We start from the raw sequence: 8,622 nt of genomic DNA, 5'->3' as shown, positions 1-8,622 counted from the left end.
GAAATCGGCAGAATTATTTCACAGTAAATTTTCACTCATTTAGGAGGCAGTCGTTGGAGTTTATGATCCTGTGGCTTGGCAGCAGTGACCTTACGTGGGGCACCACCTACCCAGTGCAGCTACATAAGCCGATTGAGGGAAGCGAATTATTCTAAAGCATCTGCTATCAATTTACAGGCACCCTTTTAAAGACTGGTGAATTAATTAAATAATAATTGGCTCTCCCGAAAACTGGTTCTTCTCACTTAGTATGAGTTCATTTACGTCTTAAATTTATTTCATTTATGTCAGAATTTGTCCACTTTGTTAAAATTCTAACAATGCCCATCATGGAGACCCCTCTGCTTGATGCGATGTTATCTATGTTGGCTTAATAGAATAGATATTTTATTCACCTAAAAAATTAAATGTAAGAGGATGAGATAAAATACCCAGTGACATTATCAGAAGTTAGGTATTTGATAGTTTTCTAATAGGTGGCTGTTTTGTGGACTGCAGAAGTGGATTTTTTAGATAATTCAGTGGCTTAGTGTTTGAGTCAGGTTGTCTTTTGGTAATTCCCACTTTTCCTTTGGTCCTTTTTACAGGATAGGAAATGTTTCTTGGTGGACAGGAGACCCCTTTGTGTAACTGAGCCTAATCCTTGGCTCGTTATTTTTCTTGGGAAGCGCATGCATGAAGGATTCTGTAAATGAGTGATTGGGGCTTTTATATGTGTGCCCTACATTTGAAGGCAATAAATGGGGAGACTAGAGAATCCTTTTCCAAAGAAGATCCTGACAAGGGATTTTTATCTATGCAGAAGGGAGCCAGCAGGTGGCAGAGCCCAAGCAGGCAGAGAAGCAGATTGCAGGAGGACACAGGCAGGAACCAGAACACAGGCAGAGCAGGTGCAGACAGTCATCAGCAAGAGCAGCACCACAAGGCAAATCCAACTGGGAGCCCAGCAACGGCTCCACCCAGAAACCAGGGAGAGAGAAAATAGGAGAATACCTCCACATTTGAGAACCTGTGCACACATTCATGGTTCATCTCAGCTATTTATTTGCTACCAGTTTTCAAGAGAGGATATCACAGGGTCTGTCATTCGATGGTGGCTCAGTGGCTTCTTAGGACAAGATTGGGCACGCTCAGGGCAGTATGGCCATAGACTCAATAGATGCTGATGAAAAGGAATTAGTTGAAGACAAAAAGATAAACTGGGTAAGTGGTTCTGGAACAAGGGAAAGAAAAACCAAGACGAGATGCCCTTATACTTGGCAAAGAGCCATGGGTCTCCGCACACCTTGCTCTCCAGTGTATCCGTGACAATGGTTGCATCCATCCTGGCCCAGAAAAGTTTTACAATTAAGTATACAATTGATTGTATATTTACATCTTCTAATATAATTGCCCACCGACCTTTCTGTTCCTAATGTAGGAGAGCAAATCTGAGTTTGAGAAGGTGACGTGACCCTTAGAGTCAGACTCCAGGTGACCCAAGGTTGTAGTGCCATCCATCCTCAGTAATGGCTGCGATAGAATTAGCTACAGCCAGATGAACATAGAAGCATACACCATTCGCCAACTTGTTGTTACTTTCATTGTGACCAGCTAATCTTTGTGAACATAGAGATGAAAGAACAATGGGATGTGGAATAAATTCAGAATGTTCCCGTTTTTAAAAATATATTTTCTGATTTTTTTTCATTTGACTACTACCCTGAGCAGCTAAGTCTTATGGTGTGATAATTAATCAGAAACTCACAGATCTTCTCATTCTGCTAGTTTGACCTAAAGACTTAACAACCACAATTAATCCAAGGGCAAGAATTGTCGTTGTGTGTCTTCAGAGTCTAAGCGTATTTGGCATGCAGGAACCTTATCTAGCATCAGCTGATATGAATGGATTCTAGAAAATGCAGAAAGATCTGGGAGGTGTCCTCTTGTTGGTAAGAGATAGAACATGAAGAAGGGACAGAAAAGACAGAAAGAAGGCAAGAAGAGCTACCTAACGTGCTGCCAGAATCCCTTCCAGGGCCAACTTGCAGCTAAAGGAAGCATGATGGTGAAGCACAAAGGGAATTCAAGGCACTGAATGGAAAGTCCTGGATCTTGAGCATGTGCAATAACCCAAAGAGCTGACCTGAAGTTAGCCTGTTGCCTCGTTTTCATATTATTAATATTGGATTCGCTCCCCCTGTGTGCATTTTCCCAGGGAAAGAGAAATTTACGCATGCACAGTAGAAAAGCAATTATGTTGGACTCAACTGTCAATCAAGGTGTCAATCAACCTCAAATCCACCCAGGGGGAAAAGGGGAAGAACTAGTACAGCCAAATAAAAGCAAGCTCCACTGTATAGACGGGGCCTTGAGCTATTTTGCAGCTTGGCCTCTTCTGTTCTCCCAGAGTGAACTTTTGCTTTCAATAAACCTTGGCTTTGCTTGCCAACTCTCAGGTCTTGCTCAATAAAACTGGACCTAAGACTCCCGGGGAACGCTTCCCTGGGTACTGGTAACACCTTAAACCTCTACTCTAGCAGAAATCACTCTGCCATACTAGTGAAAGGGTAAAATGAAGGATAAAGAAGAATATGAAGGGTGTATCATGCTGGAAGTGAAGGAGATATTCAATCAAACCTGAACCGTGTATGGAAGACCAGAAAGACTAGCCAGTGATCAAGGGCAAACCAAGGTGACACTGCAGCCATCCTATTGATCAAGTCAAATCTCTGACATTGTCATCTGAAACACATAATCTGCCAGCATTTCTTTCAAAGGAGTTGCACATACTCCTCTTGAAGAAGGGTTGAAAGAAACCCTGAAAGTCTGTGTTTCTTTGAAATAATAATGGGAAACTCTTTTCCATTTCTTGTTTTATCATGACGTCAACATCACTGAATGTGACTTGGCAAAACAAACGTGGCTAGAAATTTTTGTGCAGTCTGCATACTTTCGATGTCTGCAGTGTTAATGGCTATTTTTTTGAAGCATATTGTTTACTCTTGGATAATCTAGAATTGAGATGTTTTGGTCCAAAGTGGGAGCAAATCAACTACATGAATGTGTTGCAACTCTGAACTGGTGGAGAAATCAGTTTTAAAAAATGTTCTTCATGAATGTTCAGTGACAATTAATAAGGGCTTATGGTAAATCTACTATATAATTTAGTGGCATGCAGAATTCAGTAAAAATCTCAGTCTTTCACAAAGAAAATAGAGGGGAAGAAAAGTAACACATGAGTTGGCTCCTAATTGTAGAACACAGACTACAATTTTGCAGAAGTTCAGAAGTCTCCAGTAAATAGTTCTAAGATCAGGAGGTCAGACCTGATACACATTTGGCTCCTGATTTGTTTTCCAGCCTTTTTTGAGAGTCAACTCAGTGCTTTTTTGCAAAATACTCACAGACTAGAAAAAGCTAGTTTGGAAAACTAACCACACCAGAACAAGGAAGAAGAAGAATGGGTGGAAGAAGAAGAAGAGAAAGGGAAATTAAAAAAAAAATGACTATGCCCCAAACACTAAAAATATCAGAGAAAGCATTTTAAGGTAAGTCTCAAAGGCGAGCAGATGTCTCTTTCTGAGGAAAAGAAAGGGGCTCACAAAGTCTACTTTGGTCTTTTTTGCCAAAGAATACTAAGTTTACATTAAACACAGGCATGAAATGAACTTCACAAAGATTATATAAAAATAGTTCCTTTAAAAGAAACTATTGATGCTCTTGAAATGGTCATATTAGTAAAAGATCAGATCAAAGACTATTTTATGCCTTTCTTTTCCAAAGAAACTCAATCACTTGTGATATTACCTTGGAGCCCAAACCATCACATAACAAGAGAGACAGGAAGAACATGGAGCAGTAGAAATAAATGTTCGAAGCCTTGCTCTTGACTGACTGATACTCTAAGGTGCTTTTGGTTTGGGGTAGAAAGTGTTCGCACAGGAGACATGCACAGCAGGCCAATGAAAGCCGGTGAGCTTCACCTCTGCTGCCACACAACACGGTAAACAGAAGTGTTCCGGGGAAGGGAGCAAGGTGAAAATGGCATTGTCCCCGGCTGAAGTTCAAAGCTCTTCACTTTGAGTTGAAAGAGGGTGCAAGTCACCAACACCCTGTCTCGCGCAGAGAAAGGTGTGAAACTGTGAAGGAGGTTATGAAGACAGTCTGTCCAATTCCCTATCTTTAGGCACACACAACACACACAATTGAAAATCGCTTCATCTCTCCACCCAACTCCACAAATGCACATACACAAGCACACACATACACAGATGAAGGACACACACTAGCATATGCTTGCACATGCCTGTGCACACCCATCCTACAGGAACACACCACAAGGCACATCTCACACTCACAAGCATGTGCACACTTAGAATACAGGCTCATGGGTGATCGTGTTCATGCATACATACTTCACAGAAGTACACAAGCACACACTCTCACACATGCAATTCCACCTAAGGCATACATGCATGCTCACAAGGAGTCATAGGGCAATGATACTAACACAAGATAACATGCACGTATTGTGCAAGACCGCCCATGCTCACCGTAATGCATGCCTGTGCATAGCCATGTGCAGACAGATGCAGTCACTCACAGAAATCCTTACAGACACAGGCACACGAACAGCCATCCAAAGACTCTTGAGAAATTAAATACAGAAAGAAAAAGGAAGCAAGTATAAGAAGGATGGAATGAGCACATTTTTAAGCCCCTGAGACCTCTTCCTTTGTAGAAAGGAGATGGCACTTAAATTCACAAGGAACCCTGTACAGATTCCATCTGTGTTAGGATAGGTGTGTCTGAGTCCAAAACCTCGGACAGCCCTTGATTAATTCTCTAAGCACACAATTCAGTTCCTGGCTGAGTTGAGCAATTTGATAAAAGTCACCAAGAAGAGTAAACAGGAAGAACTTGACTAGCATTTAATCATGAACCACAGGACGCCTCCCTAAAATTCACTTCAGTATTTCACTTAACAGGAAAGGGACCTGGGTTTTAAAATAGAGGCTTTACTATCTAAAATTCTTTGTAATTCATCTTCCTAGATTAGCAGTCTGACAGTGATGAGCTGCTCATCCTTGATATGTGGATTTGTTGCATTTAAACATATTCATACACATGGAAGATTGAGATGGGCTCTTGTAACTAACTAGGGTTCTGTGCATTCAAGACACCAGCTTGCACTGGAAATGCTAAACAATGACGTTTTAAATATTAACCACAGTAAATTGGAAGGGAAAAAAATCTCCAAAGCTGTACTTTATGAAACATTTTGATGATCATGTTTTGTCTGAGAATGAGACCACCATTCTCTGGGGTGCCTGTTCAAAGCCTAATTCCTTGCCGCCCTCTAGTGGTGTTTTTAAAGAACAGCTTTCAGATCATTGAAAATCCTCCTCCTTCCTGTTTCATATTTCTTTTTTTTTCTTTTTTTTTTTTTAACAGAACAAAAAGTTTATTACTCCCACTCAGTAGTTCCTGGGGGCTTTGAAGTTAAATCATACATAATTCGAGAAATACCAGGAATCTTCTTAATCTCAGTGACCATCTTTAACACCACCTCCACAGGGATCTCGTTGCCAGGTGTCGCAGGCACACCAGTCATGAAGTCACTTGTGATGAAGGTTCGAATGACCACAGACCTCTGGCATGAAGGCTGCTTCTGAAGTGGGTCTCGATCGAAGTGCAAGGGGGTCAAAATCACTGGCATCTGGCTGATTTTCCCAGAATACCCAGACTCCCTGAGGATGTTGTGAGCCTCAAAGTCAGCCTGACGCAAAGTGCTGAGCACCCCTGTTGTTAAGAAAGTGGGCGTCACGTCGGTAGGAGGTTCCTTAACTGGTGGGCCAAAGATGTAGACAACTCTGTTTATGTTGTGACACATCCGAGGAATGAGCCGGGCAAGGAAGATGAGCGATTCCCAGTCAGGTTCATCTTTACTGGAGATTCCACAAACATAACTGTAGGACCGACAGTCACCCTGCACACCCACAGTTTTAATGGGCAGCAAGAAGGCACTCAGGGAATGCAGGCTTGTAATCTGCATCAGCTTCTCCTGATCCTCCTCGGTCGTGCAGGCCTTGACTCTTTGTAACAGTGTATGAGGCTTCTTAACACTTGCAGAAAAATCAGCTACTATTTTTAAAATATTGTTGGTTTCAGGAAAGTCCTTACAAATATAAGGTTCTTCAGCACATATCACTCTGATTGCCAGGCCAGGACCTGGAAATGGATGTCTGGAAACTAAATCTTCAGGAAGTCCAAGTTCTCTGCCTAAAATTCTCACTTCATCTTTATGAAAATCTTTCAGAGGTTCTATTAGTTTTCCCTCTTCTCTCAACTTTCTGATGAGCTCTGTGTCATTGTGATGGGTTTTGATGAGCTCAGCTTTGCCACTGGCAACAAGGGATGCACTTTCAATTAGATCAGGTCGTAAAGTACCTTGGGCAAGGAAAACCTCCTCTGGCTTCAGATTCATCTCTCCAATTACCTCATTGGCAATCTTAACAAAAGTGTCACCAATGATTTTTCTTTTCTCCTCAGGACTTGTAGTCATATTTAATGTTTTGCTAATTCTTTTTCGAGGGGTCCTGTCTTCATCTGATATTGGTAAAGTAGTTGTTCCATTGTAGAAGGAATGAGCAGCATTAATCACTTTGACCTGAATCCCAAGCTTTTTGAGGGCTTCCTCCACAGACTGGCTTTCTCGTTTCCTCATGAAGCCATTATCAATGTGCACAGCAATGACTTGATCTTGGTTCAACGCACGATTCAGCAAAGCTGTACAAACCGTTGAGTCTACACCACCACTGAGTAAAACCAAGACTTTTGATGTGCCAACTTGCTCTTTGATCTCCCGAATGCATTCACGTTCTCTATTCTGCACAGTGAAGTTCCCACTGCACCCAGCAATATCATAAAGGAAATTCTTCAATATTACTTTCCCATTTTCTGTAAGGCCAACTTCAGGATGAAACTGTGCTCCCTATAATTTTTTAGACTCATTTGCTATACCTGCTACAATGTTTCCAGAACGTGCCACAACCTTAAATCCATCAGCTACTTTGTCAACACTATCTCCATGAGTAAGCAGAACAATTTCCTCCTTTTGAAGGCCCCTGAACAATGAGCATGTATTGTCCACACTGATGTTGAAGACTCCATCTTCTCTAACATTTTTTTTGTGCACCGTACCTCCAAATACCTTATTCATCATCTGCATGCCATAGCAAATCCCAAGAACAGGCTTGCCAATGGTGAATATTGCTGGGTCAAACCAGGGAGCATCTTCTGCATACACAGAATTAGGTCCTCCAGAGATGATAATGGCACGGAATCCTTGTTCCTTTATGGCAAAGGCTGGTGTTTCCAAGGGGAATATTTCAGACTGTACGAAGAGTTCCCGCACTCTCCGGTCTATGACTTTCCCATACTGAGCACCGGCATCCAAGATGACAACAGCTCCTTCGTAGTGGTGGCAGCCATCCTTGAGGTCTCCTCCAGCATTCTCCAGCTTGGAGTCTCCGTTGCACAGAGCCATCGGGGCCGCAGCGGCAGGCGCACGAGACACGCTGTGAGCTGCCGGAGGAGCGGACGCCGCGGAACTAGGCCGAGCGCAAGGCCTGGAGGCGGAGAGCGTCGGGCCTGATCCGCGCGCGAGCCCAGCGCCACGGGAGAGCAGCCCTGTTCCATATTTCTAAGAAATAATGAGCCACTACAAATACTTTAAGGTGAACAAAAGAGTTTTCAATATCTGACAATTTTTGATCTACAAAAAGTTATGGTCATGGATATGGCTGGAAAGTCTCTTCCTGATTGTTCAAATATGGGCTACATCTAAGTATAACTCGTGCAACATGTACTTGGATTTGTTTAAATTAATATTCTAAAATTAATAAAATGTGGATCTTCCAATCCAAATTTTATTCATTTTTGACTAACATGGCTTTCTGAGCCAATGGAGTTGGAAGCATTTCCTGTGCTCATACCTGAGCCTTTTCTAACTGTTTATCTCTTCTTGGTAAGGGGTCTCCTCTTGCCTCATTCATGAGCTATTTGATCTTTATTTTCCAGATCAGTCTATCTGTCTTGAACATTCCTAATTCCTTTGCATCTCTTCCTTCTTTCTCTTCCAGTGGCCATCCCCCTGAACCTAGACATTAATTGTTTCATACTTATTTTTTTAATTTTTCTATTTGTTCTGTTTAGTTATACATGACAGTAGAGTATATTGTGACATATGATACATACATGGAGTATAACTTCCCATTCTTGTGGTGGTGCATGCTGTGGAGTTACCCTGGTCACGTAATTTATATATGAACATAGGAAAGTTACGACCAATTCATCTCTGTCTTCTCATTCCCATCCTCCATCCCATTCCCCCACTCCCCTTGGTCCAACCCAGTGAACCTCCACTCCCCTGCCAACCCCTATTTTGAGTCAGCATCTGAATATCAAAAAGAACATTCAGCCTTTTTCCCCCTGGGATTAGCTTATTTCACTTAACATGATGGTCTCCAGATTTATTCATTTATTGGCAAATGCCTTTATTTCATTCTTCTTTATGGCTGAGTAATATTTCATTGTGTGTGTGTGTGTTTATCCATTCATTTTCAAAGGGCCCCCTAG

At 42.0% G+C, this 8,622-nt stretch overlaps 2 pseudogenes; both read right to left on the bottom strand.

The window, feature by feature from the left end:
* Nucleotides 1–5,430: 5,430 nt before the first annotated feature.
* On the bottom strand, nt 5,431–6,709 carry LOC144255753 (GMP synthase [glutamine-hydrolyzing] pseudogene; annotated as a pseudogene).
* Nucleotides 6,583–7,531, bottom strand: LOC113178151 (GMP synthase [glutamine-hydrolyzing] pseudogene; annotated as a pseudogene).
* Between the last annotated feature and the right edge of the window lie 1,091 nt (nt 7,532–8,622).

The sequence above is a fragment of the Urocitellus parryii genome, chromosome 7, assembly GCF_045843805.1.
Source record: "Urocitellus parryii isolate mUroPar1 chromosome 7, mUroPar1.hap1, whole genome shotgun sequence".
NCBI lineage: Eukaryota > Metazoa > Chordata > Mammalia > Rodentia > Sciuridae > Urocitellus > Urocitellus parryii.
Note: the sequence above shows the minus strand (reverse complement) of the source record. Positions and strands in the feature narration are given on the sequence as shown.